This window comes from Giraffa tippelskirchi, chromosome 2 (genome assembly GCF_054371585.1).
Source record: "Giraffa tippelskirchi isolate mGirTip1 chromosome 2, T2T-mGirTip1v1.2.pri, whole genome shotgun sequence".
NCBI lineage: Eukaryota > Metazoa > Chordata > Mammalia > Artiodactyla > Giraffidae > Giraffa > Giraffa tippelskirchi.
This window is the reverse complement of record NC_137276.1, coordinates 96,582,753-96,605,382: the sequence shown is the minus strand read 5'-3', so window position 1 is coordinate 96,605,382 and position 22,630 is coordinate 96,582,753. Positions and strand designations below refer to the sequence as shown.

The 22,630-nt window shown below is 41.7% G+C and overlaps 1 long non-coding RNA gene across 1 annotated transcript; it reads right to left on the bottom strand.

Annotated features, from left to right (window-relative positions):
- Nucleotides 1-2,543: 2,543 nt before the first annotated feature.
- Nucleotides 2,544-16,113, bottom strand: LOC145538140 (uncharacterized). The gene is made up of 3 exons (XR_014076661.1): nt 15,401-16,113; nt 11,343-11,685; nt 2,544-6,207 (listed from the first exon to the last, which is right to left on the bottom strand). It is a non-coding gene; the product is annotated as an uncharacterized LOC145538140 (long non-coding RNA).
- Between the last annotated feature and the right edge of the window lie 6,517 nt (nt 16,114-22,630).

Sequence of the window (22,630 nt, the reverse complement as noted above, 5' to 3'; positions counted from 1 at the left end):
CAGCCCCCCACACTAGTTTGGGAAGCATCAATGAAACCCCTTACTTTCCACTCTGGTTGTGGGGTTTTCTTCCAAGAACTATACCTCTTGTCTATCACTTCCACAAATTTGGGGAAAGATGAGTCCTCAATGTGTGCTCAGATACCCTTTTGATCCAGTCTTTGTCAATTAATTCAAAATTGCCTACCGACTATTGCCCATGAAATAGAGACCTCCCCTAGACAGTACTTACACCTCTGAAACAATGGTTAAAAGATGGGTCTTGGGTTTAATGCTGGATGAAGTGTGGAGAGAATGAACTCTTATCATTGTTTAGCATGCATTCTTAGGGAAAGAACTTGCACTTACCAGAATAATGGTATTTTTTAAAAAATTTTTGAACATCAGGTGATTGATAGTAACTTCTGCTCCCACCCTGGGACTGCTGTAGGTGGAGCCTTTGAAGGCTGTGCATCCTGGGCTATTCTAGGAAACAGCTGCGCCTATTTGAATAAGAGAGAGGGAAGGGAGGGCCCCTCTATTTGCAGGTCAACAGCAGCCTAGATATCTGATGCCTTGTGGAACTAATTCCTAATTGGGGCAGTGTTTGTCAACACTGACAGGATCCTAATACACTGTAATCGCTCCAGCCACAAGCTCAGATAGAGATCTTAATCTCCACACTGTCCCCTTCATGGCAGCAGCCTTGCTGCCCACCCGCTCCTTCCCCATTCTTGGCTCTGTCTCTCTCCGTCTCCCTCCACCCTGACCCCTTTTTGTACCGTTTTTGTACTTTTCTGTGGCCACCTCCCTTTGTCTCTTTTTCACAGTCTGATTCTTTCCTTTCTTCACTCTTTGTAGGATCTTGGATCTCCTTCTCTCTTCTTTTAGCTCTCTTGTTCCTTTGTCTCTTGCTCATAAATACCCATCACATTTAAATTCTCAAGAGTTCCCAGATAGTGTAGGCCATAATTCATTTTAACATGTCAGTAGTTCTCAGTTCATTGTCAACAACCTGTGAAATTGTTAAGTAAGTAAAATTGTACTTTGGCAAATTTTCACAAATAGAAGCAGAGGATTAAGATAAGTATTTGTGGCAAATGGAAAGAGAGTGACTTTTTTTGTTCCTTGGTGCCTTTATTTTGCTAACTTAGCAAAATAAGTGTCTCCCCTTAGCTAGGGTCCTGGTTGGTAGTATCTGTTACCCAACCTAACCCAGATCTGGGAGCAACACATTTACAAGAGAACCAGGCACTGCTGAATCAAAGTGAAGCCAATCTGTTAAATACCTGTGCCAGGAGACCACATAGGTACAGTCCCAGCTCCAAGCAGGTCTGGAGAGATCTGGGTAAAAAGCAGTGGCCGAACAGACACTCCAGTTGGAGGCACTGCAAGCAGATCCAGGTGAGGAGTCAAAGGATTCATTCTATTTCATTCCACATTCAATTTTGTTTCCCAAATAGCCTGTTGACACTTGAGTCGCTGAGTCATTCTGGGTCTGAATCCAAGCTGATAACTTTGTTCAGATAATTGTTAGACACTTTCATCTCTCTCTGTCCCTCAGACTCCTTCTTGGAAATGTTCTTTCGGGAGAGGAGAGTCATTGTTCTCACCTTTAGGGTCTCAGTTCAAATATTATACCTCTCCAGAGACATGAAACTCTGAGCACTGTAACCAAAGTATTGGTAGCTCTCTACACACCAGTTACTTTTTATCCTTAACCTGTTTATTTTCTCCACAGCACTTATTACACACTGCCATTATCTCATTTATTTATTTCCCTCCAGAAGCATGAGCCTCATGAAGGCAAGGACTGTCTTTTCACTTTCCTATGATAGCCTCTTAACAGCACCTGGCATATAGTAGGACTTCAATAAATATTTGCTGACTGAAAGACTAGGTGAGTGAAGGAATGAATGAAATAATGGAACAAAGAATGAGACCATTCTCTAATCTCTCTCCTTAACAACAGTGATCATAATACCATTGCTTTAATATTCTCTCTTCTCAAAGATTCTTAAGACTAAATCCTCTCTTTCTTACATAGACTAAGGCCTTTCTCCCTTCTGTGTACCTTCTTCCTCATACACTTCCCTCCTCAGAAGTGAAATTCCGTCTCCAAATGTTTTAGGACCTAAGGGACATCACCAAACCTCTGCAGAACTCCCACTTCCTTTGAATGGACACAGTTCATGCTCTGTTTCCAAGATACCCCCACAAGGCCCTCAACAACGTCAGTCCTAAAAGTCCAGCATCCCTGAAGCGTCAGCGTTTGCATGCTTGTTTCCCCTTTTCCCAGTAGCTTATGAAGTCTTTCTGCCTCGGTCCCAGCTGTGGCTACACTTACCTGTGATTTATTGATGATAATCATAGGAAAGCCATTTGTAATCAAATGTTAAACAAAGACATTCTCTCGCTGAGAGGGAGTGATAACGCACCATTTAGTAATTTTTGTGCGGTTGGTAATTTGGAGAATGAATGATAATTTCTGAGCCTTGAAAAGCGACATTGACAATGCTTGGTGTTATTCACCTAGTGAATAAAGACACCTTCCTCTCCATGTCTTGTGATAAATTTCTTTTATTAAGGCCACTTACGCGGGACTTTATCTTAATGGTCTCTCATATGGGGCAGTTGTGCTTGGGCCGTTAGGTTGTTTTTCATCACGCCTTAAATATAAGGCTCAGAGAAAATAAATAGCACTAGTGGCTCTAGGCAGCTCAGCTGCTACAGAAATTAGGCCCTGAAGTTAACGTGTTCGCCAATCACATACAGCAGGAAACACACAGAGGTGGTGGGTCCTACATACCGGTGAGGACATGAGGCTCCCCACCTACCCTACATTCCACTCCTGCTGACCCTTCTTTCTCCCCATGTCCCCTTCCTAAATGAATCTTACCTTCCCTTCTTCAGCTTCACTCCCTACTAAGCGCCCTTGATTTTACTTTTCCCTGTGTTTACTCAGCATTCCTTTCATGTAAAGGGAAGTGGATGTATTTCCAGTAAATAAATATTATATTGGCCTATACAGATTCTTTTCAACCTGCCTTCTATCCAAGAGAAATCCTTGTAGATGGTTGGGAGAATCTGAGTAGGAAGAGCAGCCACTAACCCAGATTCCACAGCATGTCCTGTGACAGCCACGATAATGTCCCATCAGGGATTTACTTCAGATACAGGTTATATAACTCACAGCATTCTGAGACCCCAGAATGACAGAACCTGGGGGCCTCTGAGTACTGTTCCTCTGAGTACTGTTCCTCTGAGTGCTGTTCCTGAGTATTATTCCTCTGGGTACTATTCCTCTGAGTACTGGTCCTCTGAGTATTATTCCTCTGAGTACCGTTCCTCTGACTTTTGTTCATCTAAGTACTGGTACTCTGAGTGTTGTTCCTCTGAGTACTGTCCATCCCTGGCAGAGGTAGGCTGACTCAGTGTGCTCTTCACAGGCTCAGGGTCTCCCCAAAGGCATTGTGGCCACCCCTTCAGAAGTCAAATATTCAGCACACTTGTGAATCCTGTCCTTGGGCTATGTCCCTTGTCCCACACTCCCCTAGTCCCAGACCCCTTCTCTATCCCCTGCACCCAGTTCTCACCTTCAATTGTGCCCAGAAAAGGCTGTCAGCCATTCTCTGCCAGGTAAGGGGAGTGTAGGAGAGAGGAAGAGAGGGAGGCTGCACGTCTAAAAATCCATGACATCACGGCAACTTGCCTTACTACCAAGAGAGTAATTGTCTCCTTCTCAGCCTTGGATTGAATTACAAAGAACATCCTATCATTGCTTTAGCCTAGGATATGCACAGCTCCAGCGACAGGTAGAATCCTGTATGGAACAACTGATTGTTTCAAGAAAGGAGTACAACAGGGCTGTCTGCTGTCACCCTGTTTGTTTAATCTATACACTGAGCACATCATGAGAAATGCTGGGCTGAATGAGTTACAAGCTAGAATCAAGATACGTGGGAGAAACATCAACAACCTCAGATATGTGGATGATACCGCTCTAATGGCAGAAAGCAAAGAAGAACTAAAGTGCCTCTTGATGAGGGTGAAGGAAGAGAGTGAAAGATCCAGCTTAAGACTAAATATTAAAAAAACTAAGATCTTGGCATCCAGCCCCACTACTGCATGGCAAACAGAAGGGGAAAAAGTGAAAGTAGTGACAGATTTCCTCTTCTTGGGCTCCAAAAATCACTGCGGATGGTGACTGCGGCCGAAATCGGAAGACAACTGCTTCTCAGCAGAAAAGTGATAACACACCTAGACAGTGTGTTGAAAAGCAGAACCATTACTCTGCTGACAAAGATCCGTATAGTCAAGGCTATGGTCTTGCCAGTGGTCACTACGATTGTGAGACCTGGACCGTAAAGAAAGCAGAATGCCAAAGAACTGATGCCTTCAAACTGTGGTGCTGGAGAAGACTCCTGAAAGTCCCTTGGACAATAAGGAGATCAAACCAGTCAATCTTAAGGGGGATCAACCCTGAATATTCACTGGAAGGACTGATGCTGAAGCTGAAGCTCCAGTATTTTGGTCATCTGATGTGAACAGATGACTCGTTGGAAAAGTCCCTGATGCTGGGAAAGATTGAAGGCAGAAGGAGAAGAGGGCATCAGAGGATGAGATGGCTGGATGGCATCACCATGCATGTTCATGCAATGAACATGAACTTGGGCAAACTCCAGGAGATGGTAAGGGACAGGGAGGCTTGGAGTGCTGCTGTCTGTGGGGTCACAGAGTCAGACATGACTGGGTGACTGAACAACAACAACAATATATAGTTCCAGGAGGTAGGGAATAAATATGAATAACAGCTGACATTTCATTTGTATTTACTATATGGCAGACATTGTACCAAGAACTTTACATTGATTGCCTCATTTAACCTTTGTTACATCCTGAAGTTGTAGGTACTGTTATTTTTTTTCAAGTTTTATTGAGATATAATTGGTGTATATTAATAGCACTGTAAGTTTAATGTGTACAATGTGATGATTTGATATACATATATATTGCAAAATTATTTAGGTACTAATATTATTATCCACTTTTTACTGATAGACAACAGGAAGCCAAGAGAACCTCAGCTTCTTGCCCAAAGCCACAGAAGCAGAAAGGCTGGAGCTGGAATTGGAACCAGGCTGCCCAACCCCAAATCTCTCACTCTCTTCCTCTTTTCTGTCCTTACAGTGACAACCCCATCCAGTCACACTTGAATGATGGTAAAGGGGTTGATTCACACCATCTTCTACCAGAGGTGGGGAAAGAGAGTCTGTTCTATTGCTTCCTACATACAGGCAGTTTATGGCCCTGGGAGAGTCCCACACCTCCCCTCAACCCCAGCCATCACACACCCGTGAGAAGCTGGTTGGATTTCCCAGCACCCTCAGTGAGGAGCAGACGCTTGTTCTCTCCCTCAGGAAATGGACCAACTCCTGCTTAGAGATAAGTATCATCTGTTCTTCAGCAATGCCCTTCTCCTCATTGGAGAAGCACTGGCCATGTTCCATGGGCCCAAATACCACTCCCTCTGGACAGAGTTCCTTAGAAGGGAGTTTCTAGCACCACCATCATCAACCCCAGCTCACAGATCACTGCCTCCTCCACCTCCCAGAATGGTCAGTTCAATCCCTGCCCTCCACTCTCTACTCACCTTCCTATATCTGGCCCAGGGATTGTGTTTTTGTCCCATTAGGTTACTGTCTATAAATTCTGTGTTGGTTTCAAAGGCAATGTCCCATATGGGGCAGGTCTCCTCCCATTGGTTCCTGAGTGGAGAGATGTACTACCTTACCTTGACAGATCTCCATCCACCCCATCCAGTCTCTGATTGTCTTACAAACTAGCCCAGATCTTCAACAGGCTATCCCTGGACAGTGGGTCTCTTTTCTCTCTTGTGGCATTGCGTTGAACTACTAGAGTGCCAAACGATTCTTCAGCTTATTGACCTATCTTTATCCCTTCTGCCTCCTTGTCTGCTCCAAATCAGAGATCAGTGGGCAACCAGAGCTCCTGCTGAAACACAAGAATCAGGGACCACATCAGAGATGGCATTTTTACTATTACAACAACCATAAACACACATCCCACATATCATCCCCATGATCTTTACTTCTCTGAGTACAGAATTATTTTAATAATGTCTTATTATATCTGTTGATCTATCAATTCCTTTGGAAATGATAGTGAAGTAGGACTGTCCGTAATCCTCTCTTACATTCAGAGCTCCTGGTCAGATTTCCTGTGGAACAAAAATAAAGACAGAGATCCCCAGGCAAAGAGGAGAATAAGGAGCATAAAAGAGAAAAGCAAACCAAAACATGAGGGTATCATACCCATTGTTAAAAGAAAGAAATGCAAAAAGGCAAAATGGTTTTCTGAGGAGGCCTTACAAATAGCTGAGAAAAAAAGAGAAGTGAAAGGTAAAGGAGAAAAGGAAAGACATATTCATCTGAATGCAAATTCCAGAAAATAGCAAGGAGAGATAAGAAAGACTTTTCAACTGAACAATGCAAAAAAATAGAGGAAAACAATAGAATGGGAAAGACTAGAGATCTCTTCAAGAAAACTAGAGATACCAAGGGTATCTATTTCATGCAAAGATAGGCACAATAAAGGACAGAAATGGTATGGACCTAACAGAAGCAGAAGATATTAAGAGGTGGCAAGAATACACAGAAGAACTGTACGAAAACGATCTTCATGACCAGATAACCACAATAGTGTGATCACTCACCTAGAGCCAGACACCCTGGAATGTGAAGTCAAGTGGGCCTTAGAAAGCATCACTACGAACAAAGCTAGTGGAGGTGATGGAGTTCCAGCTGAGCTATTTCAAATCCTAAAAGATGATACTGTGAAAGTGTTGCACTCAATACACCAGCAAATTTGGAAAACCCAGCAGTGGCCACAGGACTGGAAACGGTCAATTTTCATTCCAATCCCAAAGAAAAGAAAAGCCAAAGAATGCTCAAACTACCACACAATTGCACTCATTTCACATACTAGCAAAGTAATGCTCAAAATCCTTCAAGCTAGGTTCAACAGTTGTGAACCAAGAACTTCCAGAAGTACAAGCTGGAAGAAAAGGCAGAAGAACCAGAGATCAAATTGCCAACTTCTGTTGGATCATAGAAAAAGCTAGAGAATTCCAGAAAAACATCTACTTCTGCTTCACTGACTATGCTAAAGCCTTTGTGTAGATCACAACAAACTGTGGAAAATTCTTAAAGAGATGGGAATACCAGACCACCTTACCTGAAAAATCTGTATGCAGGTCAGGAAGCAACAGTTAGAACTGCACATGAACAACACATTGATTCCAAATCACGAAAGGAGTACTTCAAGTCTGTATACTGTCACCCTGATTATTTAACTTACATGCAGAGTACATCATGCAAAATACCAGACTGGATGAAGTACAAGCTGGAATCAAGATTTCTGGGAGAAATATCAGTAACCTCAGATACACCGATGACACCACTCTTATGGCAGAAAGTGAAGAGTCTCTTGAAGAAAGTGAAAGAGGAGAGTGAAAAAGCTGGCTTAAAAGTTAACATTCAAAAAACAAAGATCATGGCATCCAGTTCTATCACTTCATGGCAAACAAATGGGGAGACAATGGAAACAGTGACAGACTTAATTTTCTTGGGCTCCAAAATCACTGCAGATGGTGACTGTAGCCACAAAATTAAAAGACGCTTGCTTCTTGGGAGAAAAATGATGACCAACCAAGACAGTATATTAAAAAGCAGAGACGTTACTTTGGTGACAAAGGTCCTTATAGTCGAAGGTATGGTTTTTCCAGTAGTCATATATGAATGTGAGAGTTGGACCATAAAGAAGACTGAATGCCAAAGAATTGATGCTTTTGAGCTGTGGTGTTGGAGAAGATTCTTGAAAGTCCCTGGGAATGCAAGGAGATCCAACCAGCCAATCCTAAGGGAAATCAACCCTGAATGTTCATTGGAAGGACTGATGCTGATGCTGAAGCTCCAATACTTTGGCCACCTGATGCAAAGAACTGACTCATTGGAAAAGACCCTAATGCTAGGAAAGATTGAAGGCAGGAAGAGAAGGGACAGCAAAGGATGAGATGGTTGGATGGCATCACCAACTCAATGGACATGAGTTTGAACAAGCTCCAGGAGATAGGGAAGGACAGGGAAGCCTGGTGTGCTGTGGTCCATGGGGTCACAAAGAGTTGGACATGACTGAGTGACTGAACAACAACAACAAATGGATTATGTCTGACAATAAATACCCAGTTGAGACTGATACCAGTAAACCTTTTCAGTTGGTCAGAATGACTTAGAAAGAAGATGGTGAGGGTAAGACTTTCCCACGTAAGCCTGATAGATTCAAGATACTCACCCATAAACTGAAAGAAAGAGACTGGGGAGATGATGTAAGAGGAAACAATTTTTTTTTTAATTGTGGGAATAAGTATTGGTATGCAATGCTAATTAGAATCAAATAGATGGGAAACTGACTAAATTCTTGCAAGAGCTGTGTTTATTTCCCTCTTCCCCAAAATGTGCTAGACCAAAATGTTAAAAGAGTTACTAAAGACTTAAATCAACCCTTGGGCTTCCAATATTCTGTGGAAGGAAGTGGGATGAGAAAACTACTGAAACACTAAGGGGGACATTTTCTCCAATGCCCACTTCAGATGTGACCAAGAGGGACAGGAGAAGGGAAAGAAACTTAGAGAAAAGTGGATGTGAGCTCCTCTTTGAGCACAGAATCAGGAACATACTCACCCCCAGGAATCTGGTCCCATGCATCACCTACCAAGAGGATTTTGGCATTGCTACAGATTAGTGTCTGCTGTGCTCCCAATTTTTCACTTATTGAATGGCAGTTCATATTTTGATCATCCTATACATATGTCATCGTTGTTAATTGGGTGTAGAAGGGACCATATTGTCTTTTTAGCTCCTTGGTCTCTGAATAAGGAGGCATGTTTCAAAGTGACTGATACAGAGTAACATTTGTTTTTAACCTTAATGCTAGATGCATCCTTCGTCTGATAGCTCACTGATCATTGAAATAGAATTCTAGCCCATTATTTGGACCATCAAAATTCAATATTTAAGTAGTAATAATATTGAAGTTTTTAACTGAAGTATAGCTGTCTTAGACGCAAAGTCCGATGCTGTAAAGAGCAATATTGCATAGGAACCTGGAATGTTAGGTCCATGAATCAAGGCAAATTGGAAGTGGTCAAACAGGAGATGGCAAGAGTGAACGTCGACATTCTAGGAATCAGCGAACTAAGATGGACTGGAATGGGTGAATTTAACTCAGATGACCGTTATATCTACTACTGTGGGCAAGAATCCCTCAGAAGAAATGGAGTAGCCATCATGGTCAACAAAAGAGTCCAAAATGCAGTACTTGGATGCAATCTCAAAAACGATAGAATGATCTCTGTTCGTTTCCAAGGCAAACCATTCAATATCACGGTAATCCAAGTCTATGCCCCGACCAGTAACGCTGAAGAAGCTGAAGTTGAACGATTCTATGAAGACCTACAAGACCTTCTAGAACTAACACCCCCAAAAGATGTCCTTTTCATTATAGGGGACTGGAATGCAAAAGTAGGAAGTCAAGAAACACCTGGCGTAACAGGCAAGTTTGGCCTTGGAGTGCAATGAAGCAGGGCAAAGGCTAATAGAGTTTTGCCATGAGAATGCACTGGTAATAGCAAACACCCTATTCCAACAACACAAGAGAAGACTCTGCACGTGGACATCACCAGATGGTCAACACCGAAATCAGATTAATTATATTCTTTGCAGCCAAAGATGGAGAAGCTCTATACAGTCAACAAAAACAAGACTGGGAGCAGACTGTGGCTCAGATCATGAACTCCTTATTGCCAAATTCAGACTTAAATTGAAGAAAGTAGGGAAAACCACTAGACCATTCAGGTATGACCTAGATCAAATCCCTTATGAATATACAGTGGAAGTGACAAATAGATTTAAGGGACTAGACCTGATAGACAGAGTGCCTGATGAACTATGGACAGAGGTTCGTGACATTGTACAGGAGACAGGGATCAAGAAAATCCCCATGGAAAATAAATGCAAAAAAGCAAAATGGCTGTCTGAGGAGGCCTTACAGATAGCTGGGAAGAGAAGAGAAGCGAAAAGCAAAGGAGAAAAGGGAAGACATTCCCATCTGAATGCAGAGTTCCAAAGAATAGCAAGGAGAGATAAGAAAGCCTTCCTCAGCGATCAGTGCAAAGAAATAGAGGAAAACAACAGAATGGGAAAGACTAGAGATCTCTTCAAGAAAATTAGAGATACCGAGGGAACATTTCATGTAAAGATGGGCACAATAAAGGACAGAAATGGTATGGACCTAACAGAAGCAGAAAATATTAAGAAGAGGTGGCAAGAATACACAGAAGAACTGTACAAAAAAGATCTTCATGACCCAGATAATCACGATGATGTGATCACTCACCTAGAGCCAGACATCCTGGAATATGAAGTCAAGTGGGCCTTAGAAAGCATCACTATGAACAAAGCTAGTGGAGGTGATGGAATTCCAGTTGAGCTATTTCAAATCCTCAAAGGTGATGCTGTGAAAGTGCTGCACTCGATATGCCAGCAAATATGGAAAACTCAGCAGTGGCCACAGGACTGGAAGAGATCAGTCTTCGTTCCAATCCCAAAGAAAGGCAATGCCAAAGAATGCTCAAACTACCGCACAATTGCACTCATCTCACATGCTAGTAAAGTAATGCTCAAAATTCTCCAAGCCAGGCTTCAGCAATACGTGAACTGTGAACTTCCAGATGTTCAAGCTGGTTTTAGAAAAGGCAGAGGAACCAGAGATCAAATTGCAAACATCTGCTGGATCATCGAAAAAGCAAGAGAGTTCCAGAAAAACATCTATTTCTGCTTTATTGACTATGCCAAAGCCTTTGACTGTGTGGATCACAATAAACTGTGGAAAATTCTGAAAGAGATGGGAATACCAGACCATCTGACCTGTCTCTTGAGAAACCTGTATGCAGGTCAGGAAGCAACAGTTAGAACTGGACATGGAACAACAGACTGGTTCCAAATAGGAAAAGGAGTACGTCAAGGCTGTATATTGTCACCCTGCTTATGTAACTTCTATGCAGAGTACATCATGAGAAACGCTGGGCTGGAAGAAACACAAGCTGGAATCTAGATTGCCGGGAGAAATATCAATAACCTCAGATATGCGGATGACACCTCCCTTATGGCATAAAGTGAAGAAGACCTAAAGAGCCTCTCGATGAAGGTGAAAGAGGAGAGTGAAAAAGTTGGCTTAAAGCTCAACGTTCAGAAAACTAAGATCATGGCATCTGGTCCCATCACTTCATGGGGAATAGATGGGGAAACAGTGGAAACAGTGTCAGACTTTATTTTTGGGGGCTCCAAAATCACTGCTGATGGTGACTGCAGCCATGAAATTAAAAGACGCTTACTGCTTGGAAGGAAGGTTATGGCCAACCTAGATAGCATATTGAAAAGCAGAGACATTACTTTGCCAACAAAAGTCCGTCTAGTCAAGGCTATGGTTTTTCCAGTGGTCATGTATGGATGTGAGAGTTGGACGGTGAAGAAAGCTGAGCGCCGCAGAATTGATGCTTTTGAACTGTGGTGTTGGAGAAGACTCTTGAGAGTCCCTTGGACTGCAAGGAGATCCAGTCAATCCATCCTAAAAGAGATCAATCCTGGGTGTTCATTGGAAGGTCTGATGTTGAAGCTGAAACTCCAATACTTTGGCCACCTCATGCAAAGGGTTGACTCATTGGAAAAGACCCTAATGCTGGGTAGGATTGGGGGCAGGAGGAGAAGGGGACGACAGAGGATGAGATGGCTGGATGGCATCACCGACTCGATGGACATGGGTTTGGGTGGACTCCGGGAGTTGGTGATGGACAGGGATGCCTGGCGTGCTGCAATTCATGTGGTCACAAAGAGTCGGACATGACTGAGCGACTGAACTGAACTGAACTGACTTCTTGCAAACATCCTAAGCTCTTGCTTCAATGATAAAGCCCGACAGTGTTCAATAAATTCCCTTTACATAGTTCTCTTGCCATAGTCTTTTCAAGACAACTCTTGCTAGGTTACTTCCAGAGGCATTCTTGTAGCCCATAAGGAAGTTCACTAAGCCTTGACCATTATGTGAGGTGAAAATTCTTCCTTCAGCTTCCCACTCTCCAGCCAGAAGTTTCCAGGTGCCTTGAACTTTGGGTGACTTATGAGGGCCTCCCAAGAACTCTCTCAAGCCACATTCTGCCAGCAATGAAGGGAGTGAAATGAGGGTCTCCCCTCCTCTTTAGTACTCCCAATCTTGCTTAGTCATTTTTTGGGGCTGCTCCTGACTTGACTGAGGTAGGAAAAAAGCACTCCTGACCTTCCTTTCTATATCCTCTGTGCCTACAAATTCCTTTCCAAGATTCTCCCATAATGCACCCTCTAAGCAGCTACTATTTAACCTACTGGAGGAGACAGTTAATACTTCACTTTGGCCACCTCTTAGCAAACCCTTCTCTTGCTAAGAGCTCTTAAGATCCTGTGTGTGTGCGTGCTCAGCCGCTTCAGTAGTGTGCAACTCTGCACACTGCAGAGAGACTCTATGGACTGCAGCTCTCCAGGTGCCTCTGTACACGTGATTTTCCAGGCAAGAATATTGGAGTGGGTTGTTATGCCCTCTTCCAGGGGATCTTCCTGACCCGGGGATAGAACCCATGTCTCCTGCATTGCAGGCAGATTCTTTACCATTGAGCCACCAGGGAAGCCCTTTAAGATCTTAAAGATATCTTAAAATCTTCCCCAGCTTTGTCAACCATTCAACATCCTGCCATTCTCACTTCCAATCCTCAAACACCCTACAAGGTGTATATTTTTCACAGGTAAGGAAATATACTCTGAGACTTGCCCAAGCTCACTCAGCTTGCAACTTGTGGAATTTGAATTTGAACCTGGGATGTCTGACTTCAAAGCTAGAACCCTTTGCACTATGCTTCTGAATATTCTGGCTTACATCAAGTTAAATCAATGAAAAGGCTTTTTCAAAAAAATTCTCAAGATGAAATATTGGGCACTCCCCCATAGCTGCATAGGACTGCTTCCAGCCCTGTTGCCAGAGAGATATAGTATCCCCAGTCAAACTGTCAAATTGCTGGAACAAAAACAAACAAAATATTATCTGCCAAGGAAGACAGCAGCAGGTTCAGAGCAGTCATTTCTGTTCTTTTCATAGCATCTGTATGAGCAAGATATTGAGACCATTAACCTTCATTCTATAAACCTCCATCCAGAAAGTTGCCTTGTTTTTGTTCTCAGTCTCTTGCTCTGTCTTCCATAAACATGTCTGGCTACATGTCCATGGGACCCTCAGAAACTAGAGGAAGAAGCCCGTCTAGGTACCAAGGGAGTTGTGACACCCATGTTTTCATAACAACAGCTCAGGGACTCGTCATTCTCCTGGCCCACAAGAAATTCACAATCCTTGCCCTTCAAGCTCTAGAAGTTTGACCACGCTTTCTGCTGCTCTTTTTCCTCACCCAGTATCCTGGACTACTCTCGTCAATCTCCCACCTTTCAAACAGCCTCCCAGACTTTCAAGCCAAATCTAGTATCTTTCATCCCTAAATTATTCTTCTGCCGTCATACCTTTTCCAAGTGAATGATACACCAGAACTGGCTCTATAATGTGTGAGGCCTGGTGAAAATGAAAATGTAGGGCACATGTTGCAAAAACTGCTGAGAATTTCAAGACAGCAATAGCAGGGCATTAAACCAGGTGTGAGGCCCTGTAGACTTTCATCACAGACTTTCAACTGCTCTGTTATTGGAGTTTACTTTATTCCCATCAGTGGTGTCTACTCACCACTACACTGTAAGTAACTTGAGAGCAGAGAATGTGCCTTAATCAGTTCTGTGTCCTGGTGCAAACTCAAGCCAGTACACAGTAGGCATTCAGTAAAGGTTGAATGAATGAAAAAAAGTTCAAGTGTTATGAGTCTTCCAGAATTCTGAATTGTCAAGCTCATTCTGCCTTTAGAGAATGGAAGGAGCAATGTAGCCCACCTGGAAGTGTGCCAGGACGGGCCTATCTAGAGTATATGGAACATGCCCAGGACAAAACATGAGCTATAATTCAACAAGATACACGCACCTCTATGTTCATAGCAGCACTATTCACAATAGCCAAGACACGGAAGCAACATAAATGTCCATCAACTGATGAATGGATAAAGAAGATGTGCTACATATATACAATGGAATGCTGCTCAGCCATAAAAAAGAATGAAATAATACCATTTGCAGCAACATGGATGAACCTAGAGATTATCATACTTAGTGATATAAGTCAGAGAAAGACAAATACCATAGGACATCACTGATATGTGAAATCTAAAATATGATGCAAATGAACTTATCTATGAAACAGAAACAGACTCACAGATATAAAGAACAGACTTGTGGTTGCCAAGGGTGGAGAGGGAGAGATGGGCTGGGAGTTTGGGGTTAGCAGATGCAAACTATTGTATATAGAATGGGTAAACAACAAGATCTTACTGTAATAGCACAGGGAATTTTCAATGTCCTGTGATAACGCATAGTGGAAAAAAATACAAAAGAGCTTGATTATATATATATATCATATATATATATCACTTTGATGTATAGCAGAAATTAACACAACATTGTTAATCAACTATTTTGTTGTTGTTGTTTAGTCACTAAGTTATGTCCAACTCTTTTGTGACCCCATCAACTATAGCCCACCAGGCTCGTCTGTCCATGGTATTCCCAGACAAGAATATTGGAGTGGGTTGCCATTTTCTTCTCCAGGGGATCTTCCCAACCCAGGGATGCATCTCCTGCATTGCAGGCAGATTCTTTACTGCTGAGTCACCAGGGAAGCTCTAATCAACTATACTACAAGTTTAAAAAGAGAAAAGAAACACACTTGTGGAGCTGGCCCTGGTCACCACTGTCCACCAGTCACTCAAGCCAGAAACCAAGACTTCTCCTCCATTCCTCCCTGCACCCCTTTACTCTCACACATATAATAAACTGCTCTATGTTCTGTCAATTGTAACTCCCTAAAAGCACTAAAATCTAGGTCCTTCTTTCTGCCTTCTGCCACTGCCTCACATCAGGCCTAAATCATTTTTCACGTGGTGTGTTTAGCTGGGGTAGGAGGCTGAGCTGCTATAATAGAGAGACTCCACAATGCAGTAGTCAGAGTTTGAAACCAGATTTGTCTCACTCCAAAGCACAGGTCCTTTACCTACATCAGTATTTTCTAAGAAGTCGAGGAAGATAGAAACTCAAACTAAAAAAGAGGAGGAGGAGGCATTTATTGGTTGCCATAACTGAAGAATCCAGAGGATAGCTATTTTCAGGCATACCTAGATCCAGGGAAAATGTTATCAGGGAGCCAACTCTGGACTCTGCTTTTCTTTGTTTGTTGACCTTATTCCTTCCCCTTGAAAATTGTTTTCCCCTTCAGGCAACAGCAGAAGATGAAATATAAGCAACTCCAGCTCACATGATCCTTTTAGCTCCAAAACCTAATCCTTAGGCTTGCCGACCTGGATTCTTGATTCGAGCAGTCAGAAGTAGAGAGGCTTCAGGGAAGCCAATTCATGACATAACTGACACTGAGTCACTAAGATGTTGGTATGTTAATTTATAGTGAGGCATTTCAGTCCAGGACTCCCAGTGAAGTGGAGACACATGCCTTACAGCAAGCTAAAGGCCATATTCACCTCTTTAAGCAGTGGTCCCTGAAGCTTCCCTATTTGATCAAACATGCATCCTTGATAGACCTCCTAATACACAATCCCAGGCAGAATTCCAGGAGGGCTGCTCTGCTCCTTCCATTCTTTACAAGCATTGTGAGCTTGCAGTGTCAGAGATCTGTGGCATTCTCATTCATTTATCCATTCAACTCTAAGGGAAAGCCTATTCCATAGGGCACATTCTCCACCCTCAAGTTTCTCACACCGTAGTGGGGTAAACTAATGAGAAAACAAACTGAAGTACAAAGCAGTTGAAGGTCTTATTAAAGCTATGTACAAGATACAGTAGGGGGACTTCCCTGGCGATCCAGAGGTTAAGAATCCACCTGCCAATGCGGAGGACACAGGTTGGATTCTTGGTCCAGGAAGATTCCACATGTCACAGGGCGCTAAGCCCTTGCATCACAACTACTGAGCCCATGCTCTAGAACTCACAAGCTACAACTAATGAAACCTGAGCACCCTAGAGCTTGTGCTCTACAACAAGAGAAGTCACCACAATGAGAAGCCTGCACATCGAAACTAGACAGTAGCCCCTGCTCATCGCAACTAGAGAAAGTCACACGCAGCAATGAAGACCTCACAGCTCAGAATAATAAATAATTAAAGATAGTGGGGAATACTCAATGTTATGAGGTCCTGGACAGTCCTAAATTTTACCTCACTGAGTTATATTCCACCACATGTTCATAAGTTCATTCACATATGAGAATGTGAGCTTTTTAAGGGAAGAGACATAACCTGTTTCTGTCTGTATGTATACTCTGTAATACACAGTATGGAAGTAGTAAATGCTTGATCCAAATAAACGGAAGTGAGAATATAAGATTCTGGAATTCTTTTCAACATTTCTTAAGTACCCAACTAAGTTCAAGGCTCTGTGATGGATGTGAGTGAAACACAAGGATGATCAACTTCTTGTTCCTGTAGGGAGTGGCACCACAGAAGTGGATTCTTGGGAAGTCATCTGAAACTTCTTAACAACTGGACTATTGTTCCAATGACCAAAAGTTCTTTCCTACTGACTCCTAGAAAAATGGAGCCTGAGCCAATAAACTCATTACCCTTCTCTGCCCTGCAATTGAATAGACAAATAACTCTTTAGTTAGTCATTATGCTCTAATCAGAATAATTTCCATACAACAGGGTGGATTGAGTTTGTTCTCCAATTGTAACATTTGTGAGATTCAACCGCAATTCTACTTATTAACAGTCATTAGTGGTCTATGAATACAGCACAATCCTTTAGGTACAGAAACCAAGCTATGAGCTTGTTTGAAATGTAAACAAGACATTCATGAATTTGCTAATTGCAATTCTCTGTTTGGCCTTTGGCCAACCTTCATTCTCTCACAGGAAGTGGCCAGTGATTGAAATATTATGTTTTCTCATGAGTCCTGGGGGTGGTCAGAATCTAGAATTTGTGGGTCTATAATCCAGAAGCCTGGTATATATTTCACCCCTTTACTCAAATATTTACTGAGTCCCTGCAGTGTTTGGGTATGTGGGTTATCTAAATATGAAGACAGCACAGTTCCAGGCAGGTAAGAATCTAAATTCTGCTGTTAGACGTGAATCCAAATATCAGCAACGCCCCTTGGGACCATGGAAATGGCCTGGGAGGGTAAAGAGGAAACCTTCCTGAAGAGAGTGACATCTGTGAAGAAAAGGATTGAAAGATGAGAAAGATTTTGTCTGTAGGGTTAGAAGTATGGAGAGAGAAAAGACATACTAAGGAGAAGGAACCTGAGATTGTAAACAAAAAAGAACAAAATGTATCACTTCTCAACAAGTTATACAAAGCTTAAGTTGCAACTCACAAAAGTCACCCACTGACAGTGTGCCCTGAGGGGAGTTCAGGATGAAAAGCAGAATAAGGCACTCTGCATTTTGGTAAGAGGGCCCCTAGACAGTTAGGTGCACATCTCAGGAAAAATTTCAGTGACCCTAGATTCTTGCATCTTCCCATACATGCTATGCTATGCTATGCTACGCTAAGTCGCTTCAGTCGTGTCCGACTCTGTGCGACCCCATAGACGGCAGCCCACCAGGCTCCGCCGTCCCCAGGATTCTCCAGGCAAGAGTACTGGAGTGGGTTGCCATTTCCTTCTCCAGTGCATGAAAGGGAAAAGTGAAAGTGAAGTCACTCAGTTGTGTCCGACTCTTAGCGACCCCATGGACTGTAGCCTACCAGGCTCCTCCATCCATGGGATTTTCCAGGCAAGAGTACTGGAGTGCGGTGCCATTGCCTTCTCCGCTTCCCATACATAGAAAAGTGCTAAAATCATTAACTTGAGATATCTGTTCTTTGTGATTAGCAGTAATCTTTTTTGTCATTTTTTTTTAAATTGAAGTACAGTTGATTTACAATGTTGCATTGGTTTCAGTTGTACAGCAAAGTGATTCAGTCATATTCTTTTTCAGATTCTTTTCCATTATAGTTTATTATAAGATATTGCTATATCTGTGCTATATAGTTGGTCTTTGTTCTTTATTTATTTTATATATTGTAGAGTGTATATGTTAATCCCAAATGCCTAATTTTCCCCCCCTGCCCTTTTATCCCTTTGGTAACCATAAATTTGTTTCCCAAGTCTGTGAGTCTATTTCTGTTTCATAAATAAGAGTATTCACATAACATATAAATGATATGTCTTTCTCTGTCAGACTTACTTCACTTAGTATGATAATCTCTAGGTCCATCCATGTTGCTCCAGATGACATTATTTCATTCCTTATTATGGCTGAGTAATATTCTATTGTGAATATATGCCATATCTTCTTTATCCATTCATTTATTCATGGAGATTTAGGTTGTTTCCATGTCTTGGCTATTGTGAATAGTGCTGATATGAACATAGTGCATGTTTGAAATTAGAGTTTTCTCTGGATATCTGCCCAGGGGTGGAACTCCTGGGTCATATGGTAGTTCTATTTTTAGTTTTTTCCTCCATATTATTTTTCACAGTGGCTGCACCAACCTACATTCCTACCAACAGTGTAGGAGAGTTCCCTTTTCTCCACACCTTTTCCAGCATTTATTATTTGTCAACTATTTGATAATGGCCATTCAGACTGGTGGGAGGTGCTACCTCATTGTAGTCTTGATTTGTGTTTCTCTAATGATTAGTGATGAGCAACTGTTCATGTGCCTGTTGGACATCTGTATGCCTTCTTTGGAGAAATATCTACATATGTCTTCTGCCAATTTTTGATTGGGTTGGATTTTTTTATACTAAGCTGTATGAGCTGTTTGCATATCTTAGAAATTAACCCCTTGTCAGTTGCATTGTTTGCAAGTATTTTCTCCCATTCCATTGTTTTTTCACTTTGCTTATGGTTTCCGCTGCTGTGCAAAAGCTTGTAATTTTAATTAGGTCCACTTTTTTATTTTTGCTTTTATTTCCATTACTAGGAGGCAGCTCCAAAAAAATATTGCTGCAATTCGTGTCAAAGAGTGTTCTGCCTATGTTCTCCTCTAAAAGTTTTATAGTATGCAGCAATAATCTCTAACCAAGAAATATACTTGACTACATGTATTTTCTAGCCAAAAAACTCATATATATATACTAGTTCTTCCCACACCTCTTTGGAGCAGTTTACTCAGAGCCACTAAATGGCTGTATCCCAGGCTACAATCCACAGTAAGACCTTGAATAAAACTTACATTTGTGATTCTCATGTTGTACATTTTTCTCTAAGTCTACAAGATCAACTCTCATATGTTCCAACTCTCAATCCCATCCATACATGACAACTTACATTTGTGATTCTCATGTTGTACATTTTTCTCTAAGTCTACAAGATCAACTCTCATATGTTCCAACTCTCAATCCCATCCATACATGACTACTGGAAAAACCATAGCTTTGACTATATGGACCTCTGTTGGCAAAGGTCATAAAGAAGGCTGAGTGCTGAAGAATTGATGCTTTTGAAATGTGGTGCTGGAGAAGACTCTTGAGAGTCCTTTGGACTGCGAGGAGATCAAACCAGTCAATTCCAAAGGAAATCCACTCTGAATATTAATTGTCAGGACTGATGTTGAAGCCAAAGCTCCAATAGTCTGGCCACCTGATGGGAAGAGCCAACTCATTGGAAAAGACTCTAATGCTAGCAAAGATTGAAGGCGAAAGGAGAAGAGGGTGGCAGAGGATGAAATGGTTGGATGGCATCACTCACTCAGTGGACATGAGTTTGAACAAACTTTGGAAGATAGCAGAGGACAGAGGAGACTGGCATGCTGCAATCCATGAGGTCAAAAAGAGTCAGACATGACATAGTGACTGAACAACAACACAAGATCAAAGGCTTAGATCATAAAAATTGAACACTGTAAAACATTTCTATTTAATATTTTTACATAAGTGGCCATATTTATAAATTCTCTTATAAAGTCAGAAGAGATCCAATAGGACTAACACCACCCTTTATTCCATCTGGCAACAATCAGCTGAGTCTAGGTTTCAAAATTCCCTATAGATATTAATCTTTAGGATTCAGGAACAGGAGAAACTGGGAATCCCTGGTAACGCCTCAATATTCCTGTTAAGTCTTGAGTTATTCTTAAAATATCTTCACAATTCTTCAAAACCAGTACTTATTGTGGATATTTTTTTTTTTTTTTTTTTTTTTATTTTTTTTATAAATTTATTTATTTTAGTTGGGGGCTAATTACTTTACAATATTGTAATAGTTTTTGCCATACATTGACATGACTTTATTTTTTTTATAAATTTTTTTTATAAATTTTATAAATTTTATAAAAAATTTATTTTTTTTATAAATTTATTTATTTTAGTTGGGGGCTAATTACTTTACAATATTGTAATAGTTTTTGCCATACATTGACATGACTTTACAATATTGTAATAGTTTTTGCCATACATTGACATGAATTGTGGATATTTTAAAACACTTTGTTTAATAAATACTAAATATTAAGCTTGGCAGTATTTACATATAAATGTAGGCCATAATAAACACTGGTAAAGAGCAGGGAAAGGACTTCCCTGGTGGTCCAGTGGCTAAAAATCTGCCTGCCAGTGCAGGGGACATGGGTTCCACCCAGTCCCGGAAGATTCCACTTGCCACAGGGCAGCTAAGCCCATGCACCACAACTACTGACTGAGCCCATGCTCTAGAGCCCATGCTCCACAAGAGAAGTCACCACAATGAGAAGCCTGCACACTGCAACTAGAGAAAGCCTGTGTGTAGCAACGAAAACCTAGAGCAACCAAAACCAAACAAATAAATAAACACTTTAAAAAGAGCAGGGAAAATCATTGATAGTATTCAAATAGATCTTACAAGGTTCCTGACACTACATAGAATCATATGTTAAAATTGCCAGTTTTAGAACTTCATTCCAAACTTGTTCTTGTTTGGAACACCATTCAGAGGGTTTGTATTAACTATACCATTCATACAAATTTAATATTTATTTTATTTACAAAATCGTCTCACCATAAGCAGCAGACAGGGCCACCAACACTCACTTAACCCTCAGTTCCACATGTCAGCATTTCCTACTTATTTTCAACTTGGCAAAAGTGGATTCCTTGAAACCAGTTATGTCTCACTGCTGTAAACTCTAAGTGTTGCTAAAGAATTTTAACCCTTTGTCTTATTTCCCTGATATTTTGACTGATTTTTCACTGGACTCAATTCAGAGAAATGAATACATCTAAGAAAAGCTGGAAAAGAATATCTACATGGAAAGACTAGCAGGTCTGAGTAGCAGCTGCTCCCTCAACACAGGATATATGTTATCTAAATCTCCAGAGTCCACAACAGCATTTCTTTTTTTCCCTAACAAGAAAGGAGGGGTTAACCTGAATCCTCAGCAGTGAAAGCATGGAATTCTAACCACTGGACTGCCAGGGAATTCGCCATTCCCACCAAAAAACTTTTTCTCAAAAAAAAACAACTTTTTTTTATTGAAGTACAGTTGGGCTTCCCTGGTAGTTCAAACAGTAAAGAATCTGCCTGCAGTGAAGGAGATCCAGGTTCGATCTCTGGGTTGGGAAGATCTCCTAGAGAAGGGAATGGCCACCCACTCCAGTATTCTTGCCTGGAGAATTCCATAGGCAGAGGAGCCTGGTGGGGTTGCAAAGAGTTGGACACGACTGAGCAACTAACAATACCTACACTGTTGATTTACAATGCTGTGTTAGTTTCAGGTGTACAGCAAAGTGAATAAGTTGTGTATATATATATATATACACACACATATATATCATAATTTTTTAGATTCTTGTCCCATATAGGCCATTACAGAGTACTGAATAGAGTTTCCTGTGCCTCAGAGAGGGTACTTATTAGTTATCTATTTTATATTCAGTAGTGCATATATGTCAGTCCCAATCGACAACAGCTTCACATCTGCCAACCATAAGAAGGGAGATAAACTTCGTTTCAAAAAAGGATTTTTAGGGACTTCCCTGGTGGTCCAGTGGCTGGGGCTCCTTGCTCCCAGTGCAGGGGGCCTGGGTTTGATCCCCCATCAGGGAGCTAGATCCCACATGCCACAACTTGGACCCAGTGCACCCAAATAAATTTTTTTAAAAAAAGGATTTTTATAATTGTTTAAAATTATTCATTTTGTTTGTTTCCCTTAATACAGTCTCTGTTTCAGCCACAGGAAAGACAGGGAGATGCCTTGTCTAGGTTTTTGTGTAAAACTTCAAGCATTGTGCTGCCCTCCAGACCACATCACTCAGACCCATAGCACGCTGCTTCCTGCCTGGGCTGCTGGGCATCCATCACCAGCCCCCTCCCCACGAGTGCTCCCTCGCCCTCCCCAGCCCTGAGCAATTCCAGTCCTCCCCACAGTCC